The sequence below is a fragment of the Eumetopias jubatus genome, unplaced genomic scaffold, assembly GCF_037043125.1.
Source record: "Eumetopias jubatus isolate StellerSeaLion01/CBP00866 unplaced genomic scaffold, mEumJub1_p1.0 scaffold_8, whole genome shotgun sequence".
Lineage (NCBI taxonomy): Eukaryota > Metazoa > Chordata > Mammalia > Carnivora > Otariidae > Eumetopias > Eumetopias jubatus.
Genome location: NW_028274814.1, coordinates 86,253,849 through 86,276,676, shown reverse-complemented (window position 1 = coordinate 86,276,676; position 22,828 = coordinate 86,253,849). Strand labels below are relative to the sequence as shown.

Sequence of the window (22,828 nt, the reverse complement as noted above, 5' to 3'; positions counted from 1 at the left end):
ATGGTAATCTATCCAGTTCCTCCAATTTGGGTTTTATCCGATCGTTCCCAACCAGTGGCTCTACATATTTGATAATTAGCAACCCCCCTGTTGTGTCCCAGAACTTTTACAGGTCTATCAGTGCCTAGGAAAAGGTTGAGAAACATCACTTTATGTTGTTATGATCTAGCTTCCCCTCACCATATGCTTGCTGGTAATCACACTGAACCAGCTTATCTCAAATTATTTCGAGCTGCATGGTCGGGTGGATTCTAATGCTTCCCAGGTGTGGCTCTGCTAACCTTCAAAATACCGTCACCTACATCCCCCAAGTAAAGATTAATTTGTACTGATTAGTGAGAGAATGATGTTTCATTTATCTTCATACAGTGGGTCTCAAACCAGGTTGATTATCAGAATCACTTCGGAGATTCTTTTTTATACTTAAATTAAGTAGCGTGATTTAATTTAGCTGCTGCTTAATCCTGAATCCTCTTAAGTTAAAAAAACAAAAGTTATAATTAACTATTAACGTTAATGAATTTAACCCTTCCAGAAAACATGAATCCAAAAGGAAAGGTCCAAGGGGTGATACAGGCCACATATTTTATGGCCTTTCCTGTTTCAGTCTCAAACATTCTAAACATCAATGGAAAAAAAATTTTTCTCTATAGAGTTTTTCAATTTTATTCTTCTAGGGCACAATTTTCTGGCCCATTACTGGGTACAGTCTTCTAACAGGTACACAATTAACTCATAGAGAGACAACACAATGGCAGTATTCGGTATCTGCCAGATGAGCTGGGCAAAGAGTCCTCTATAGAAGGCAAGGTAACCTTCTTCCCGGAAGACCAGCCGATTGGTCTGGACAAAAGACTTGTACCTGGTGCTTTCCTTCCGGAGCCGTGTCCTTATGACGTTGTGCGGATAAGCGATGCAGGAAGCACATCCCTTAGAAATCGCAGCAGCTGCCATAAGTCCAAAAAAAACTTGGGGAACTCTTCTCAGTCCTGTTTGTAGAAGAGGCTAATGGAGCTTCTTTCAGATACTTCTTCAAATTTTCATAAATAGCAAAACAGATGATAGTTTCTGAAATTCCAGCATACAAGGCCGTTAATCCCCTGTAGAAGCCACGGATGCCTTCTGTCTGGTAAACATAGCGAGTACACTGGAGTGTGTTCATCTGCTTGGAGCCTCTCACTTTCCGTTCTAGCTGCACTGGGTTTTAACCATCCATATAGGATTCATTAAGGTATTTGTGACAAAAGCTGCAGAGCCAGCTGAGAAAATATGCACAATATTACTGTTAGGCACAAAAATGCCACTGAACTGCTCTTTGGCTTTGGAGAAACACGCAAAGTACACAGCCCTTGATGGCGCAACTCCAACCAAATTTGGACCCAAGCCTCTAAAAAGTGACTTCGGTCCCTCCTTCTCCAAGATTGACTTCAGAACCTGGAAGAGCCCAAGGTGTGACGGACGTTGGTCTCACCATCCCAGCTCCACTAATGGTCCCCAGATGAACCTGAGGATAAGAAACTGTCCGAAGAGCTAAGCTTGAAGACTGCAACCGTGTCTTAATGACTTCTAGTGGACAAGTAAAAATAGCACCAACCGTGCCCCCACACCCGCCGGCGAAGAGGTGAAGCAACGTGTTCTCCTTCTGCTGAGTGCCCGTCGCCATGGCCGAGCCGGCTCCGCGGGCCCCCCAGCCGCCAGGTGCCGCCGGCACGAGGTCGCTCGAGGGATGCGCGAGAAGGCCCGCTCGGCTCGCCCGGCCGCCCTCACGCGGCTGCCGGCTCCGCCTCCGTGCGCGCGCGCCCCGACACCCTGCGCCCTCGCACTGCGCCCTCCCCGCCGTGGCCGCCGGCACCTCCCCGGCCTCTGCAGCGCGAGCCCAACACCAGCCGGGGCCCGGGGCACGGCCCACCTCAGAGATTTTTAAGCGTAATAGATTGTGGAGCCCACTCTAGGAATCAGTACATTTCAAAAGCTCCAGGGCTAATTTGGAAACTCATCCAGGTTCGGGAACCAGTGCAGTGGATACACCCATGGTTGCTGGGATCAGAGCCCTGGGTTTAATAAGCTCCTGTCTGCCACCGTATGATCTTGGGCAAATTAACCTCCTGGAGCATCAACTTCCTCTCAAGCAGAGGAGGGAATTATAAAATACCCACTTCTTGGCAGGTAGAGGGGAGGATCAAATAAGATAATTTAGGTAAAAATATTCATAAATAATTATTTTTACTTGATACGAACACACCTCAAGAAGGAAGGCTCCAAAGCAAAATGGGCATGTGGTCCAGTCTGAGATTCCTTTTTGGCACTCGGTTAATGCATCTCACCACATCCATCCTTGAATTCAATAATTCCAAATTTATGACAAATATAGCCATGGCCATCCCTTATAAAAACAAACATAAACATTACAGTTATATTTAAAGAGAAGCCAAGAATCTTGAGAAGCCTTTTTTGTCCTCGAGCTATTAATTTGTCTGTCTTTCGGGAAAGGGTGTTTTGGATTTCTTGCTATCAATCCTCCACTTAATATGAAACTTCATGAATTCCAGCTGTTAGCCACATAATTTCTCTGCATATTTGATTTCTGGGCTTTTCCCTTGCCTCTAAATCCTTCCCATATGTCAGTTTGGGGGCCAGGGACTGGGGGTCAGAAGACAGGAGGCTCAGAGCCTCCCTCTGTCCAAGGGCTAACGTGATGTGTGGGACCACATGACAAGCCACAAGCGCTCTGATTAGGAGGTGCTCTCTGTCTTCATCCCAGGCCTCTGCTCTCCAGGCTGTGGCCGTCACCTGCTCCTTATTTTCCTGAGCTATTCTTCAATTCACCATGTTGAAAAAAGGGTATACTTTTTTTAGCTGAAACCACCCCTCGACTGTCTGCGTTCTGGCTTTTGTTTACAAAGGCTCTGCGGTGTTCTTGCCAAGGGGAGAAGAGGAAAAAGTACCCTACTTCATCTTCAATTTAACCTTTTACAATCAAAGTCTCTTTTAGTACACTAGGAAATATAAAACAGTGATTCATATGGGAAAGGTATGATTCCTGAGAGATGGAACAGTGGCTCAAGATGCTCAAATATGGGTTTCACCCACTCTCCAAAAGATGAGTGTTCCTTAGAGAGTTTCCTAAGCCAATACGGTGTAAAGCAAAGAAGCAATTACCACTAACTTATATGGAAAATTTTCTAGCGGTCCCAGACCCAAAAAATAACGCCTCTTAAGCTTTTCTGATACTTTAGGACACCTCTTGTTAACAGATACACAAAATAAATCAAGATGAAGCACAGATGCTCACAGACAAGTTCAAAGCTATGGCAGTGTGATGCTGAGATGCTGAGCGTAGTTCCCTGGGAAGGACTTGGCTGTGCCTCTCTAATGGCTTGCTGCAAAACTAACACTGAATGCTATTTTCACTTTTTTTATAAAAGCCAAAATCCTCTTCAGATTCCTTTCCATTAGCAAAAACAGGTTCTAATGTAGGTCTGTCATAAAAGTGAAGTGGCTTAATGCAAACTTTGGAAAAGTTGGGGATACTTGTACACACATAAGTAAGCCTGCAATTTTTAAGGTAGGAATATTTGTTTAAGATGAAAGGCATTGAATAAATGTAGTCTCTAATATAAGGAGCATCTAGAGGTTTCACAGTTGACTTGAAACCAGGAATCCTAAGACTGTTCAATTTTGCCAGCAGTTCAGGCTGTGCCTCAGTCTGTGTGTGGTGGAACCATTGTGGCACACGTGATGAGGAACCAGATCACCTCAACATCCTCTGAAGCCTTCTCTGACCCTTCCCCCTGATGTAAACTTAATTACGCTCCTCTCTGGCCCATTTCTGCATCCCTCGTAGCCCATACCACCTTATTATAATTATTTGGCTACTTCTTCGGCCTCCCCAGCTAGGCTGCACCCCCCCTTAAGGTCAAAATTATACCTTATTCATCAGAATGCTCCCCATCCTCCAGCACCTAGCACAGTGCCAAATCCTGGGGGTTGGTTGCTGAATGTCACCAGCAGCAATGCGTGTTTGGAGAATTGAGAGTGTATGTATCAAGTATTTGCAGTATGTTCACCTTAAATAATTTTTCCAGAACCTCACTCTGCACTTGCTTTCTGCCCTAAAATCTTCTCCGGACTATATTTGGAGGACTTACTTAATTCTGAGCATCAGCTCTTGAAAGATACTTGGAGGGGCTGGAGCACATTGAGAGCCTAGCAGACAATCTAGTTAATAGCAGAATCCTCGGATGACCCTCGTACCCCATTTTTGGTTCCTTTGGCCCTAACTGTCCCTAATTCCAGCCACTGCCACAGGACTAGATCGACTTCCCACTGGTGCACCTGTTAGCATTTGCCTCAGATCCAGCCTCTTGCCTTTCACTTCCTTCTCAGAGCTTCTCTTCTGAGAAGGAGGTAGATTTGGTGGGGAAGGGAGGGACCCCCCCACACACACACAGGAATGTGCAACCTGAAAATAAGGGAGAGTTAGTGCCGCACCGGGCAAACTTCTGACGAGTGGGAGAGGGGTGCCAATGGGCAAATGCTTCCCTTAGACAGACAGTCCTAAGATACATTTTGTATGACTCCTTGGACCCCACCACGGGATGGAGAACCCTGTCCACCTAAGTAGTGGCCAACCTGAAAATGCATCTTTTATTGACTCTCCTTCCTTCCCTGTGTGGCTTCCCCATCCCCCACTTCTGTTCCCTAGATCATACTTCCCCCAAAAATGTTTACACATAAGCTTTGACCAATGCCTGACTGAATGGATCAGGATGAGGAAAGTCTCCAATTGTGTCCCATGATGCCTAAGGAACCAGGACAAGATTCTTTTTAAAAAGGAAAGATCTTGACTGGATGGGGAATTTGTCATGTGGCAGAAAGAGTAGATTTATTCTGTGTCACTTCAGTCAGGTTAAACTAGACACGTAAATGAAAGTAACAACAAGGAAGACTTTAACTCAATACAGAGTTAGAAAAATGTGTGATGATGGGAGTTGGCTTCCCTGACTTCCTGGGTCCTAGGTGCCAGCTCTCTTCTCAGATCCTTCCTGCACAGGACTCACAGAATCTTCCTTTAATCAACAGCCCTTTCATCAAGTGATCCCTTGTTTGAACACCTCTAATAGCTTGCAAGTCACTTACGGACCCAGTTCAAACTCTTGCACTGGAATTGTTGGACCATACAATGAGCTGCATTGTGAGGTGAGGGGAACTCTGTCACAAGAAGTGTTCAAGCTTCAGCCAATTAACCATCTGGCAGATTTGTTATAAATAAGATTCTCTCCCAGTTACTTCTTTCCAGGTACCTGCTAGTCACTTCCACTCTGGTGTTCTATTATCGCTTTGTACTAGTCTAAATAAAATCATCTAAAATAAAATTCATGCCCTCCCCGAGCTCTGATCAACTTTCTTTCTTGACTTCTTCATTTCCGAAATGGTACTCTCCTATCCTCTGTTGAGTCCCCAACCATGGGCAAGACCCTGCTGAAATGCTACCTCCTCCTCAGTTCCTCCCAGGTCGTCCTCTCCTGTTTTCATGCCTTCATTATAAAACTCAATACACACAGTGATAGGCGCTGCAAACAGAACAAGTCTGTGAACACTTTGAGGACAGAACCATGCCTCATTCTTTTTTAAAAAAACAACAACAAAAAAAAACAATCTCAGCACTTAAACATGTCTAAACATAGTAAGCACTCAGGAAGTACTTGGTAAATGAATCACTGAAAGAATAAAACAATGTTAAGGGACACGATTTTTCAAATTACCACAACGTGAAACCTGAGAATCATTATTGCCCCTCTCATTAAATCCCACAGTCAACCACCAATTAGTCTTGCTTTTTTCCTCTAATCCCTCACATTGCTCCCGGTTTATATTTCCATCCCACTGATACAGTCTGGGTCCTGAATCTCTTCAATAACTTCCCAACCAGTGTCCCTATCTCCAGGCACTTTCAGTACGTTTTAACAGCCCTTTACTGTGGAAAGAAACACCACATCATTCTTTCTAAAAATCCCACTAATAGTTTCCATCTCCTCATGAGATAAAATCGAAGTGCCTTGTCCAGGAATTCAGTCATCTCCTGGTCCTATCTTTTCAGCTTTATTTCCCACACTCCTTAAGTCAAACTGGGGTGTTCCCCTCTTCTTTCCTCAACTGTGGCTTCTGCATCCCTTCTGCCTGGCTAAACCCTACCCTCCTTAAAGTACCAATTCAAATCTCCTCACCTCCATGAAGACTTTCCTAATGACCCCAGGCCCAAGTGCTCCTTCCATTCTCTGGATTTCTAACATACTCATTGCCTAGAACCATCCTCTAGGATTGCCCCTCACCATAAAAAAACAAAAACAAAAACAAAAACAACCTTGTGAAGTCAAATAAGTTTGGAAAATACATAACCACACATGTAGCGATAATGATGAACAGCTATGGAAGATGTGCCAGCCATTAGCTTCAGGTATGTCCATGTTCCACCTAATCCTTACAACAGCCCTATGAGGTGCTATTCACATCTCAAGCTACAGATAAAAATACGGAGGTGAGATATTTGACCCCCTTACACCTCAGTTGTCCTGTCTGTAAACTAGGATTTCAAACTCAGGCAGAGTTTGTGATATGCTCTTCTTGAGTTTCAGTTATATAAAATGCAATACAAATGTCAGAGCTTGCCACTATCAATATTATTTTTGTTCCTCAAGTAGACTGGAAGCTCTCCCAGGGCAAACACCATCCAATTCCTGTTTGTTTCTCCACAGCACAGACACAGTAAATGCCCATCCTCCAATAAAGTGGTTGACTTTAATTTTCATATTATTAATGGACTATTTTAAATTTATAAAAACAATATGATTTGGGGGTGCTGGGTGGCTCAGTCAGTTGAGCATTCAGGGCTGTGAGTTCAAGCCCCATGTTGGCTTAAAAAACATAACCATAAAAACCCAAGTTGATTTAACTTTTCAAAGCACTTCCTCATCCATTAATTCATTTTATTTTCACAGTGCTCAGGTAGCTCAGCATTTTCAATGCTTTTTGTATGCAAAAAATATCAAGATACAGAGGAGGTAGGGAATGTCCAGGAATGGTCACGTAGAATTTGGCAAGTAATAGGCTTCCCACATCTGGCCCTGCTGAGTGTGCCATCCTCTCTCCACCTGACACCGGGGCCTCCATGTCGGCTCCCTAGAAGCTTGGTTGACAATATTAAGTAACGTCTTTTTATTTCACTCAATCACCAGGGGACTATCAAATTCCAAGATACATAAAAATGAAATTATCCTTTTTGGAAAAGAAATAATAAAGGCTTTCTGATGCATCTACCTTGAATGTATTTAGGACACTGTTTTGTAGAAATTAAATCACTGTCTCTATGAAGTGAATTACTGAGGAATACGTGATATTACACCGAATCAAGCCCCTCTCCGTTTTGTTACTGCTTTGTTGTTCTTACTCTTTTTGCTTATCCAATCATGTTGCCCGTTTGTATTCAGTATTTGAACACTGTAATTGGAACATAAAATGTAATAGGTCTCTTTACATCTCCTTGTGGATATGTGTATGGAAATTGTTCACACACAGGAACAGATGTACCCTTCACTGGGTAGGACTTAGTCCTCTTGTCTTTGCAAGGCCACATTTTCTGTTCTCAAAGCCTTTGCTTAAATAATAGGCTTTGGTATTTCTATTAGCAGCAATCTACTTTCTCTCAAAAAATCCCTCTGGTCTGCAGGGGAGGTGGTTTTCAATGAATTTTTCTGTTCTTTCCTTTCCCATCATCCTTTCCCTGATCAATGTTTTAGTCTCACGACCTGATTTTCAAATTACTTTGTAATTACAAAACGTTTAGCTAATTTTAGCTTAATGCCAAAAAGTGATTTTCACTGGTGCCATCTCTGTCTTTGTTCCTTTTCTTGGCAATAGTGTAGTGAGATGTGAAATTAATCGTGCGCTGATTTTAACAATGCTACCTGAGCTAGTTAGCTGTCCTTCTTTGAGGAAGCATCAATTAAAAAAAAAGAAGAAGAAGAAGAAGAAGCATTCAAGCTGATGGATAAAAGAATTGGGACCTCTTAGCCTAGAAAAGTTTTGAGGGGTGACCACAATAGTGCAGAAGGGAAAATGGCTAGTTGTCAGCAACTGCAGGGAGAACTGAACAAAAGGCAATAGGTTTTAAAAGGGAACATGGAGATTCAAAAGAGAGGCAAGGAATAAATTACTCTCTAAAGACAGAACTGGTGTAACCTGCAAGTGGGACAAATCCACAGTATAAGTCATGTTTTGAAGACCCCAGGAAAGCTCCCAGTCCCCCACAAGCTTCTCCATCCTGCTGGCCATCTCCCTAGTTCAAGTTTCCCACCCTCTCTTTTAAAATCAAATAGTCTTACGATTCATTAAGTCACAAGTGTATCAGTACACCTTACAAGACCAGCAACTTAATTTGTGGGGCCCGGTGTGAAATGAAAATGTAGAGCCAAGGCCCTTATTCAAGAATTAAGGATTTCAAGATGGTGGCAGCAGAGCATTAAAGCCAAATGTGGGATCTTTCTGCATTCTAAATGCAGAGCCCTGCGCATCTGCTCAGGCCACACACCCACAAAGCTGGCCCTGATGGCTTAGTTTGGTGAGACGTAGAAAATAAGGAGGTTGGACCCTGTGGCCAGGAAGATGCCTTAAGAATCTGTCTAATAATGGAGCAACCAAGCTCCATGGGATCATGGTGGTGGGAAGAGGACCTGCTGAGGAAAGGAGGAAAGAAGAGTGAGGGGAGATGAAAATGAGCCCAATTCACCCCGCAGTTATGTGAGGGCCTGTCCTGACTCAGGGATGATATGAAGAGCACAGGGAAACTTGCAAAGTCAGGCCTGGGTCCCTGGCTGTTCCCTTGCTGTTGCCCTTTTTCTCCAATCCTCCCAACTGGCTGTCGGCCTCCAGCCCCCGAGAGCTCTCCACGGAAGAGCCCTCTTCTCAGCGTTGACCAATCCCCATGTTCCCTCCATGCAAACCTCTGGGTCTCTGCCTCTCCCTTCCCGCTCCCTGTGCTGTTAAAACTGATAAGGTTGTTGCAAGCCAAGGTGTGAATAGCTAAGAATATCTTAACACCTAAATCTATTATTTCTAAAATGTTTCACTTAAAGGAAAGCAAAAAAGATCAAACCCAACCCACCAGGGCCTAGAAGAACAGCCTAAAATGGAATGAGATAAGTTCAAAGTATAAGATGGATTTTTTATCATAAACATATATGTGAATTCTAGTTTCTAGGCCATGATATGGTTGTGCTCATTTTCGTATTTTTAAGAAAACTTAATGTCAAATAACTTACATCTAGAACAAAATAAGTTATGTATATTTTTATTTTTCTCCGGGCATAAACAAAGTATTTGGTCCAATGCAATTGTGACAAGAAACCACACTGATATGTGGGAATCAGTTGGCTTTTATTTTTATTTGGAATAACTAGAAGTTCAAAAACGCCAGTTCATAAAGTGACAAAACTCATTTTTCAAAGACTAGCTGTGGGGTTTTGCTACATCAGATCTAGTGCCTTGGCCCTAGAAAGTTTGCGCTAACCCTAGGGACCAATAAAATTAGCATATGTTCTTCCAAAACAGAATATCTCGTTCATTTTGATGTAACCAACTCTCTAATAGCTAAAAGTTTCTTGATAACACGCAAGTAACGAATACAAACGTTTCCAATCATGTATTCCCTGAGTATTCGACAAAGGATGAAACTGGCCAACACAGAAAAGGTGGACATAGTGGATTTTCCTGTGCATTCTGTCACCAAAACATCTTTGAGAACTGAATTTTAAACTTAACCTGTGCCCCATTATTCCTACCTACACACACGCAAGTTGATGCTCCACATTCATTCTCTAGCTTCACCATAATGCGGGAGGAAAAATGCTGATCAGTTTCCTTGAGACCACATTTGCATGTTAATCACTAGTTGCCTTTTAATATCAATGAGAAAATAATCACTGTCATTTGTTAGCCACTTTTCACAGACCAGGCACAATGGCAAAGGCCATGCGTGGGTTATCTCAGTCACGCTCAGGCTAAAAGGAAGGGTGATGATCTCACTGAGTCATTATGAGGATCAGATAAGGTAAGTACTCAAAAGTTAGCTAATTCACATGTTATTTTCTTTAATCCCCTTAATCATCTCATGATTAACAAGTTAATAAGATCAAACTATTAAATAACAGCTGGAATTTTACCCCAGTTCAATGAAAGAGAAAACCTTTGGTCCTTTCCTTGCACTGCATTCTAACGAGGTCCAAGACTCGGCCCATACAATTCTTTTCCATGAATCACCTCTCCTTAACCCTGTTCATGAAGCTACATCAGAAGTGACTGCTTCCCTTTTTTCTCTCTCTCTCTCCTTTTGGTAATACTCGTCTGACATTTATTATTTATTTCTTATTCTTGTGTCAGTACAGCTTATCTTGGTGAAGAAAGAAAGAAAGAAAGAGAGAGGGAAAGAAAGAAAGAAAAGAAAGAAAGAAAGAAAGAAAGAAAGAAAGAAAGAAAGAAAGAAAGAAAGAGAAAAGGAAGGAAGAAAAAAGAAAGAAAGAAAGAAAGAAAGAAAGAAAGAAAGAAAGAAAGAAAGAAAGAAAGAAAGAAAAAAGAAAGCAAGGAAGGAAGGAAGAAAGAAAGAAAGAAAGAAAGAAAGAAAGAAGAAAGAAAGAAAGAAAGAAAGAAAGAAAGAAAGAAAGAAAGAAAGAAAGAAAGGAAGGAAGGAAGGAAGGAAGGAAGGAAGGAAGGAAGGAAGGAAGGAAGGAAGGAAGGAAGAAAAAGAGAAAAAGAAAAAGGAATGTACTGGGGTGCCTGGGTGGCTCTGTGGGTAGAGCATCTGCCTTCCACTCAGTCATGATCTCCGGGTCCTGGGATCAAGTCTCGCATCAAGCTCCTTGCTCAGAGGGGGGCCTGCTTCTCCCTCTCCCTCTGCCTGCCGCTTCCCCTGATTCTCTCTCTGTGTCAAATAAATAAAACCTTAAAGAAAGAAAGAGAGAGAGAGAGAAAGGAATGTACTAGATAGTTGCTGAGCCCGTGAAGGAAACCAGCTTGAGTGAGTGTTACTTCGAGATCTGGAGGAGTTGGCAGTGAAAAGGCACACTGTGAAATGTGCACAAGGAAATACCAGAAGTTTAGGACAGAAGCACCATGGGAAAGGCACAAGCAAAACGCCTCTGGAGTTCAGAGGCAGGGGTCCTCCCAGTTTGGCGGGTGGGTGGCGGGGGAGTCAGGGTAAGTTTCATGAAGGTGAAGCATGAAGTGGGCCTTGCCCAACAAGAAGATTCGAGAGAAGCCCCATCTGCAAGAGGAGCAACGAGCAGAGGCTTAGGAACAAGAAAGGAGCTCGCAGCAGCGTCCTGGAATCAATCAGGAGTCTGTGGTTTAGTTAACCTGAAAGGAACGCGAACTGTGAAGTGGAGGTTACGGCTGGGAAGGGGAGTGAGGTCTGGAGGACGCAGGACCAAGGTTCTGTCGTTCACTCGCCAGACGAGCGGGAGCCATTGGGAGGCATGGGGACGGAAAGGCGGCTTACTCCGACCTGGGCGTGGGGCAGTGGCGTGTGTGATAGAGGGAGCAGGGAGAGGAAGCCCGCGAGACCGGCTCACAGCGGCTGCCTGGGCTGAGAAATGAGAGTCTGACCCAAGGAGGCGGAGAAGGGGGTAGAACAAGGGAGCGTGGGAGGCATACTGATGAGCCGGGCTTAGCAGGATTCGGAAAGTGGCAGGTGAAGTAAAGGGAAGGGAAGAGAGAGGGGTGTGCAAGGAACCAAAGTCCATCTGTGGCTGGAAGAACGTCCGCACCGCTCTTCTGCAGGCGGGACAGGCACACTCAGAGGAAAGCAATGCGCTCCTGTTAGAATATAGGCAGCCCCAGGTGCAGCGCCTCAGACTCTGTTTCCCTTCTCTCTTCTTCCTCCGTTATCATCAGAGGTGTATCCACCCCCACCCCCCACAGACACACACACATCTATTCACCATGCTTATGAGGCCCTACACGATCTGACTCTGGTTCAAGCATGACCGAACTATGCTTCTGAAACATGACAAGTGTTCTCTCAAAGCCTTGTGCTTTGCTCCCTTTGTCTAGAGTGTTCCCCCGACCTCCAGGCTCCCCCTGGATGGCTCCTTACCATCATAAGATCTCAGTTCAAAGGCCATTTCCTCAAGGAGGCTTCCCTGACCACCCCATCTAAGGACCCCAAAGCCCACACTCCCAGCCACGGGATTCCATTACCCCGTTAGATTTCCTGCCCGGCACCTCCCGCTCGCTCTCCCCAGGTTTCTTGATGGCCACCTGCCTCCCCTCACCAGAATGTCAGCTTCATGAGAACAGGGACCGCAGCCTGCTCACCCGGACGAACCTAAGACCTCGCATGGTGCCTCGCTCATCACCAGCACCCAAGGAGTCACTGAGTAACTCAGTCCGCTACCACATGTGTCATCAGGGAACCCAGCTTTAACTTCAGCCCACTTCCTCAGCCAAAATGCACCTCATGATGGTGGCATGGCAATCACACTGACAGAAACCTCTACTTCTACTACTGCTAGTAGCCCCTATCGCATGTTGAATGCTTACCACGGACCAGATAGAATGCTAATCACTTTATACATGTTATCCCACTTAATCACTGTTACTATCCTCATTTTCAAGAAGAGGATCCCAAGAGTAATTTAATGAGGTTATGGGGCTTGAAAATCATACAGCTTGGAAGTGGGAAAGCTAGAGCTTGAATACAGTTTTTTCTGACTCCAAACCCACCATGACAGACTGCCTCCCCTGTCAAAAGCCTGTATTTCCAAGTGGAACATTTAAAAGTTTGAGAAACACTGAACTAAATGATGGAAATCCCAACCAGGGAAAACCCAAAGAAAATGATATTTCTAAACAGCTTTGGAAGATTCTGGACTACAGACAGGAAGCTGAATGCATCCTCTGAAGAAAAAAAGGAAAATGCTTCCCCCCCCCAAAAAAAAATCTTAGTCAGCTATACTTCGTTAATCATGTCCGGACAGTCGTTGATCACACCACTTTTGAGAGACCCAATTGTGAAAGTGGCCTCCCCAAGCAAGGACGGAGATTGGGTTTGCAAGAAATGCCACCAGCTGAGAAAGACCTCGAAGCTCAGCAGGACTCCCCACTACCTGCAGCCCTGCTTGCTGCTTACAGCCTCTGCAGAGCTTTCCGCAGGTAGGAAACTGGAGCTGTTCATTCTAGTCAGAAGATGGGAGCAGAAATGGCGCAGATATTGTAGATTATTGGAGTGGTCAGTAGATTTCCGGTATGCAATGCAAACCTTCATCTCTCTAATCCTGCTAACTTTAGGGTCCATGTTAGATCATGGATAAACAACTCTTGAGATTCATCAGGAGACAGTCTGAGCTGGGGGAGATGTCTGTGAAAATCTGACCATAATGCTAAAGGAATAAGAATACGCAGGAAACCAAATGACCCCGGTTGTGAAAAATAAATATGATCTTGTGAGGTGATCGTGACACCACTTTTCAAGGCTGCAAACGGTTAAAAAAAGAGAGAGAGAGAGAGAGAAAGATGAGGTTTTCAAAGCAATATAAAATTTAGAACTTTCTGGTTTATAGTCAAATGAATTTAAGACTCCAGGAGGAAAGCTAAGGACCTTGATTCTTACGTCGCTTAGGCATTTCAGATGATGTTATACTCAACATACATCCTATTAATATTGGAGGTTATTTTTCCTTTTTCTAATTCTTCACATTTGATCTTTTTCAAACAAAAAACCTAGTCTATGTCCCTGCTGAATTTACCAGTGAAAAATTCTTTTAAAGACACAGCAGTGTATCAGTAGAATTTATTGGACCTCCTGCATTCACCTTAGAAATGGTCCTTGTATGTGCACCCCTCATGTATCATTAATTGATTTTAATACTTCATTAGTTATGAGTTCTTCTAGAAGCCATATTTCTGTACTGCTGGGAAACAATCCTTTTTTTAAAAGGCAAACCAAAAATAGAAAAGGTTAGTCCTCTATTATTCTTACACCATAGAAAGCACTGGGTGCAATTCTGTTTTAATAGCAAAATAAATGGTATAGTGATAATGTTTCACACTAATAAATTAAATTTGGGTCACCAATGTAAAATAGAAATGTTTCTTATAGTTATGGCCTGGAATACAGAATCTGAAAAAGAAGTACAATTGCTCTGGAAAATATTTCTTTGTATTTAAAAAAGGAGGCTATCATTTTAACATTTCTCTTAACTCTGCTAAAAATAATAACCATGACAGAATGCTTTTTCCCCCCTAATAGGGATGCCAAATGGAAAAAAAATAGCTAAAGAACCACAGTGACCCCTAGTGGGAAGAAGAAGAATCGTTCTTCATGCACAGTGAGTAGTTGACTACAGTTTTTGGACAAAAACATTCTTTTTCTACAAATGGAATCAGAAGAAAATGATAGCATTGTGGATTCCAAAAAAATAATTCAATATTCATGCCTGGACCTTATTTTCTTAGTTATCATCAGTTTCATAGTCCTTTAGGTGATAATTTATGTAGTTGCAATCATGCCATATGCATAATTTCACATGCTGATCTACTTTTAACATGACAACCCAAACATTTCCTTATGTTATTAAAAGATATTCATAAGCATCCTTTATGATGTATTATAATTTGTATCACCTTTTTATTGTCTCACTTTAAGGGAATTAAAATATTTTATTTTTTAAAAAGATTTTATTTATTTATCTTAGAGACAGAGAGAGAGCAGGAGCAGGGAAAGGAACAGAGGGAGAGGGACAAGTAGGGTCCCTGCGGAGCATGCAGAGCCCAACACGGGGCTCCATCCCAGGACCCTGAGCTCATGACCTAAGCCAAAATCAAGAGTCAGTTCCTCAACCGAATGAGCCACCCAGGTGCCCCCAAGAATTAAAAACATTTTAAAAGTAACAAAAATTTTGCAAGGGAATCCAAATAAGATTAACAAAGCATTGTAAGGTAAGGAAGGTCACTGAGCTTTAAGAAACTCATAGAGATGATTTGTAATCAAAATATCAATTGTTCAGTAGTCCCTTACTATATTCAAACTACCAAGGTTAGACACACATAGTGAGGGACCCAACCAAAGAAGTGATGTGGGAGAGATATGATGGAGGTGATTAAAGGCACATGCATATGAACAATGCAAGGCAGTACCCTGATGTGCCAAGCTAAGGAGATCAGAAGGGTGAAAGCAACCAGTCTTCGAGAAAAGCAATCGGGAAACCATCAAATAGATGGACAACTGAAGAGGAGAAGGAAGATAGATTCCACAGAGAGTTAATAACAGAAACAAAGTCACAGAGGCAGGAGATGGCATGGTTTTCCCAAAGGATGGGGAGTAGATGGTTCCAGCAAAGGGTTTAGAAGAAGCCCTTTCTGTAATACAAAGGGAAGGGGGTGAAAAGAACAGGTACTGAGTGTCATCCATGTCCCAGTCACCATGTCAGGAGGCTTATCAAAGATTCTTGGCCAATAAGTGGAAAAGCAAGATAGAAACCAAATCAGTTGTTCTATGTGGACTGTATCTTCCAAAGTGAGAAAACCTTATCCTTTGCAATCCTGTTTCATCTATTCACTTGGAAAAAGAAAACGCTTTTATCATACAAAGAACTGTAGTGCACTTTGATCAAGATTCTGTCTCCATGATCACAGATGTAGAATATGTAGCTTTGAATTCATTACAATGGCAATGAAATGGCCTAAACTCTTTTGGACTCCCCAAATCACAATCTTCTCTTGTAAGTGGAATTTGTGAAGGCTGAAAACCAGGATCTCAAGATTCAGGGTGCTAAGCTAGACTTTGGAAAGTTGCAGGGAGGGTAAACCCTCTCCCTCCCAAAGCAGAGGAGTGGAAAGTGTGGGGTGAGAGCAAGAACAGCAATGCTGCCTCTTGGGATGGCATTTGGTTGCGTTGGATCTGCTCTCAGGCAGCTACGCACACCCACGACACTCCTATCCAGAAGAAAACCAACATTTAGAGCACCCCTACCGATTGCCATATGCCCTTCACATATGTTATTCATTTAATACCCACAGTACCCAGGGTCACAGAGTACTGAAGAGCTGTAACCATGCAGTCCAGGTGTGCAGAGTTCTCACACTCAAGAAGTAGAATCCAACAACACAAAGTCAGTTCCAACTAATGCACACTCTTTATTTACCTCTCTCCAATATTCTGAAGGGAGTATGTAGGTCACAGCAACACTCCTTTAAAATTCCCTTTCTTTCCTTCACTTCCTTCACCAACGACAACTACTCCAGCACCTCTCAAATGCCAAAACTCCTTACAAAAATCAATCAATAAATTAGCTTTCCAAATTAAAAACTTCCGCTCCAAAGACACCATTAAGAGAATAAAAAATAAGTCATAGATGGGGAGATACGTATGGACTGGAAGGAAATATTTGGCAAACACACATCTGATAAAGGCCTGTATCCAAAATATATGAAGAACTTTTAAAAACCCAGTAAGAAAACAAACAACCCAATTAAAATTAGGCAAAAGATCTGAACAGACATCCCACCAAAGAAGACATGCAGATGGCAAATGAGCATATGAAAAGATGCTCACCATTACATTGCAAATTTAATTGCTAATTAAAACGAGACACCACTGCATACCTATTGGAATGGCTAAAATCCAAAACACTGACAACACCAAATGCTGGTGAGGACGTGGAGCAATAGGAACTTCCATTCATTGCTGGTGAGAATGCAAAATTATTTGGCCACTTTGAAAGACATTTTGGCAGTTTCTTACAAAGTTAAACATACTCTTACCCTACTATCCAGCAATCACACTCCAGTCACCCAAATGAGTAGAAACCTTACATCCACAAAAAAAACCTACACACTGATATTTTAATGGCAGCTTTATTCCTAATTGCCAAAAATTAGAAGCAACGTGTTGACCACCAATAAATGAATGGATAAATAATCTGTTGGATATACATACAATTTAATATTACTCAACAATAAAAGGAATTGAGCCATCAAACCACAAAAAGAAATGGAGGAAACTTAAATGCATCTTGTTAAGTGAGAAAAGCCAGTCTGAGAAGGCTACATACTGTATGATTCCAACCATATAATATTCTGGAAAAGGCCAACCTATAGAGACAGGAAAAAAAAATCAAGTTTCCAAGGAGTGGTGGGCTGAGGGGGGAAGAAGGGTAAGTAGCTGGAGTACAGTGGATTTTTAGGGCAGTGAAACTGTTCTGTTTGTGATAATATAATGGTGGATACATGACATTATGCATTTGGCAAAACCTCGGGAACTTTACAAGACAAAGAGTGAACTTTAATGTAACTATGGACCTTAGTTAATAAGAGTGTATCAGTGATGGTTCATTGATTGTAACAAACATGGCAAGATGTCAATAATAGAAGAAACTCGGCGCAGGGTGGGGCAGGTATGTGGACACTCTGTACTTTCTGCTTATTTTTTCTTTAAACCTAAAACTGCTCTATAAAATGTAGTCTATAAATGTTTTTTAAAAGTCGTTTTATTCTCTAATTAGAAGTAGCCACAGGAACACCCCCAAGCCCCCAATGGCTGTTGGGAGGGCCAGAGGACTGGGAGAGATATGCCCTTCTCATTGTATTTCTGGTGAGAATCTGCCCACATGATTGTTGACCTTCTATCTTGGCCTCCTCTAGGCCGTCATTTTGTTTACTTGGGATTAGTTTCCATCCTGGTTATTCTTATGCCTACATCACGGGACCCTGGGGACCATGTGATGCAAGGCCAGCACACAGATAAGCCACCCATCCCAAGTGTGGTTCTTCATGGAGAGACAGAACTTCCCAGGAGGTGGCAGAGGTTGCTCCAAGGGGAAGCAGTGACAACCTGGAGCTGACTACAGAGTGTTCAGTGTCTTCCAGAGGGATAGGTTGCGAAAGAGCTCATAACTCGTCAGTATAGTCTCCCGGTTCCCAGATCCCCATCAGGGGCAGGACCCAGGGTCAAGTCCACCCTCAGGGAATGACCCTCCCTGCTTTGACTGATTGTTAGAAAAATCGGTTTTCTGGAACTGCCCCTTCCTTTGCTTCATCATGAAGCTTTTGTCCCAAAAATGCCACTCAGGATTTGGGTCTCTCCGGAACTTCCTGAGTCTACCTCAGGAAGGTCTTTTAGGAAAGACCTACTTTGGGCATCTCCAAAAGTAGCCTGTGTGAAAGTACTCAGGATTTTCGGAGACAGGACAGAATTTAAAATTAGCCATGTAACAAATCTTCAAAGAAACGTGAGTAGGCGGCTGACAGAAGATACCAACCCCCAAACTGATACAAATTATCAGTCCTCCACAGTTGAGTTCAAAAATAACATCTCTTTGTTGAAAGAACTCACTTTTTTATTTTTGAGAGTTAAACAGGCAAATAATCTCCTACTCAGTCCCTTATTTTCAAGGGTTAAATTTTTCCTAAGGCTCTGAATACCCTCCCTCATCTTGTCTGAAAATTGTCAGTCTGCCAAATCACTCAGGAGGAAATGTTTACAATGCAGTACATACGTTTTTAGTTTATCGTTTTGCCATCTGTTCGGGAAAACTATCAACACCAGCACATACATATACATTGTCCTCCAGTCTTCTACCTAAGCAGTAAACACCAACAGAAGTTTAGCAGAGAGCTATTAGCAGCCGATGACCTTTTCACTGATACGCACAGAATACTGCCTAGACACACAAAATGCACTAGATTAGATAGGATGCCAAACCCATGGTTGCGTTCCACAGAGAAAACCGTATTTCTCACACAACCTCAATTAAAATAAAAATGGAAAAATGTAGAATCAGAATGTTTTTAAAAAGACATCTTTCTTATAAGAAATATCACTATGATATCATTTTAGAGCAAGTTTTACTGATTTACAATATTTAGCATGGCCATATTCTCTTCATAATTTTCAAATTGTTATGTTGAAGCTTTTCTTTCTTTTTACTAGTAAGGAAGGGTATTAAATTTACTTAATGTTTCCTGAGTGCCTGTTTTGAGATTATTGCTCATTATATCCTCTTTGTAAACATATGGAGAATTTTATAATCCCCTTAAAAATACGGTAACTCTACCAGAGAGTGTTCTGTGATAACCCTAATTTAAATATACATTTCGCTAGGTTTTGATCTTTCATATTATTAAAGATTCAACCCTTTCATTATAAATTTGATTTAAATTTCAGCAAATTATTCTGAATCTAAAGCAAAGATCAATCTAAATAAGGTTGAACAGAGTACGTTTGTGAGATTGCTGACCCAGCTGACCCAAGAAATAAATAAATTGAGAAGAGATGGTTAGTTCTAGGTTTATTGAATCTTGACTAAATTTAAGCAAGTTATTACTTTTCTTACAAAATCTCAAATAAAAGTAGGAATAGGATACCATACAGAGTAATTGTTCATCTGGGTTGGTTCATTCAGCCTGATAATGACTAGTTCTAATGAGACCTGCGGTGGGGATTTGAACCTCAAATAGACCAGCTTGCTTTGCATCAAGAAAACCTCCCTTGATTGCCCCCATTAAGCCTCTCAAAGATGTATCATTTATGTTGCCATGGATACCAGGAAAGAAGTATGAGTGGATCTGTGCAAATCCATAATCACTAATCACTTCTGGAAAAATCAACCAGAACTTCAGGTCCTGCTGAAATTGATCCATAGCATCATTTTGAATAGAAACAAGTGTACCTTTCGCCTACATTGAAATAAAAATTCTGGAAGCTAAAGCTCACTATCTCATGTCGGGCTCTGCCTTACCTGCCATGTATACATATTCATGGAAGACAGTAACGTCAGTCAACACCATAACTATCATCACATTTGGTTCTAAATCCAACTGAAAGAAAATTATTGTAAAACACACTTTATTTTCTAATATACTAGGACCCTACCTCAATTTTAGCCATGGAGACAAAAGATAAAATTAAAGCATTAGGAGACGCTCTTTATAAGCAAGCAGGGAAATATTTCTGCCCAAATCTCTACAGTGTAAAGACAAAAGCAGATGATTAATATGAAGGCTCCTTTTACCGAAAATCTGAGCATCATTAATTAATATATATTTTTAAGCCCCGGCCATGAGCCAAGTACTGAGATTATTCAAGGAAATTCGATACCTGCCATTTTCAAAAGCTTACACTTTGCTTAGGAAAATGAGGCATACGTACCAAAACAACTTGTGAACAGCAAAGACGGTGTCTGGTGACATTCTGGAAAAGATGACACGGTAAGTACGATGGGCTCAAGAAACAGAAAGATCTTCGTGGAATGGAGTAATTAAAGAAAGGTTTCCTGGATATGGTAAGCCTTGAGGTAGCCTTGATTTGATTTGGAAGACAGTAAAAAGACAGGTATTGCAAGTCCAAGAGGAGGCTGTTCACCTTTGTTCGGATGCTGAGGGAAGCCTCTCTGAGGAGATGGTGTTTGAGCTCTGACCTAAATTATAAGGGGTCAACCTGCAGGCATCAGGCGAGGGAACTGCAAGAGAGCATGTTCTTGGGAGAAAAACAGATCGTGTTTATAAGCAAAGACAAAGAGAAGGGAGAGAGCTGTGTGGGTGAAGCTGGAAAAGTAGGCGGGGACTGATCCAGTCAACTCTTGTCCACCATGGTAAAGGACTTACCTTTTATTTTCATTACAATAGAAAATCAGTGAACACTTTTAGATTGGGTGAGGGATTCAGGCAGGCAAATCAGATGAGGTAATTTATATTTTCCAGAGATCACTGTGGTAGCCCTGAGAAGAATGGACTCTGGAAGAAGAGGCAGGAACAGAAGCAAGGAGACAGTTGGGAGAGTCCTGGGCAGTGATACAGGCCAGGACCAGGGAGACGGCACCAAGAGTGAAAGAAGCAAAATGCCTAGAGATATATTTTGGGAGAAGAACCTACAGGACCTGCTAGTGATTGTGAAACAAAAGGACAGAGGAGGGGAAGAGAAGAACTAAGAGTGATACCTAGGCTTTTTATTTGAGCCATTTGGAGGGTGGCAAACCTCTTACTGAATTGGGGAAGACTTGAAAAAAGGAATTTGGTTCAAGGGTAGGGAGAAAACCAAGAGTTCCTTACTGGACATGTTATTCTTTTTTTTATGCATGTTGTATGTTTGCATCACTCGAGGGTAAGAATTACTTACAGAAATTTGATAGCAAGGGCCCAACCACTGAGGTGTTTATTTTTTTCATATAGCAAGATGCCCAGGGAGGGATTGGCAGTTCAGGGCTGGTAGAGCTCCTCAAAACCCCCTCTCCTTTCCTGCTCGAGTACCAAAAACTAAATGACTTTTATTCTTACATCACTCTACAATGTCAATATGTTCTCCATCTCCAACTTCTGGTCCATGTTGCAGGCAAGAATAAAAAGGAAGCAAAATAATGGAGGTTGTCTGTTTTTACCAAGATTGAAAATTTCCCAGAAATCTCCAGAAGACTTTGATTGACATCTCCTATGACTACCCATAGCTGCAAGGGAGTCTGAAAAATGTAGTCCTTAGCTGTGCACATTGCTACCCCAAACAATATTAGGGTTCTATTGGGGAAAGTGGATACCGAGAAAGCCAGCTGTGTGGGGCACAATATCCAAATGCAAATTGAAAACAGACAGGTAAGTCTGTCTGGAGTCCAGGTGATTAGTTAGAGATCCCCCCAAAAAAAAATCATTATCTGCCCGTAGACGCTATTTAAAGCCATGAGATCAAGTAAAATTAGTTGGGTAAAAAGTGAAGAAACAGAAGAGTGCTCCAGGCTGAGTCTAGAAATTTCCCAACATTCTAAAGTCCAGTAGAGGAGGTAGCAAAGGAGACTGAAAGGGGCAGTCAGAAAGGCAAACAGAAGAACATGCTGAACACTGCTGAGAGGTCATGTGGCAACATGGAGATCGTTGGGAATCATGAGAAGGGTGGTTTCAGTAGAGCTCAGTGAACTCAAGGGCAAGACTGGAGTGGGTTGCCAAGTGAGTGGAAGGCCAGAGAGCGGGCTGAGCATAGACAATTATCCCAAGAAGTTTTGCTCTGAAAGAAACAGAGATAAAGCAATGATAGAGGATATGGAACTTCAAGAAAAGTCTTTTGTTGTTGTCATTGGTTTGCTAGCTTATTTGCTTGCTTGGTAAGTGGGAGATACTAGAACATGTTTCTCTACTGGTGGAAGACCCTGAGTTCCAAGTTGAGAGGCTGAGAGTTAATTTTGGAAACACTGTGAGTCTGTAAGCCCGAAAATGACATGATGAAGTCAGTGTTTTAGGAAGATTCATCTGAAAATAGCTGCCCATAAATTGTATAAAATTGGAAAAGTATACATAGCAATGAAAAGTGCTGGTTGTCACCCAAAGGGAGCCCGCTAATGCAACAGAAAATGGCCTTAAAGAGGCTCCTAAGTTAAGTCAGCTGTGAGTCTTTCAATGGCTAAAGAATGGGCCCCAGAAGGGGCATTTAGAATTGATGCCTCTCCAAAAGGCAAAATTTAAGCTTAAAGTCTGCCTATGAGAGACTACCATAAAAACTCCAAACACTGTAAAATATCTGAGGGTAAAATACTGATGGCATCACTAAAATCTACTAAATATTAAATGGATGAATGTGTTGGATCAACACTTATTTTTATTCTTATAATTTATAGAGCTGTGTAAATGTATATGGTGCTTTATAGAACATAAAGCACAAAAGACAGAATTCCTGTCCTGTGAAGTTTACAGTCTCATTCAGACATAAACTAGAACACTGGATGATGACCCCCTAAAGTATTTTTTTTCAGCCAAAGTGATTGGAGAAGACATGAGCGCTGCCAACACACGTCCGGATCCA

The 22,828-nt window shown here is 42.1% G+C and overlaps 1 pseudogene; it reads right to left on the bottom strand.

The window, feature by feature from the left end:
- Nucleotides 1-696: 696 nt before the first annotated feature.
- LOC114215063 (solute carrier family 25 member 33 pseudogene) lies at nucleotides 697-1,663 on the bottom strand (annotated as a pseudogene).
- Nucleotides 1,664-22,828: the final 21,165 nt, after the last annotated feature.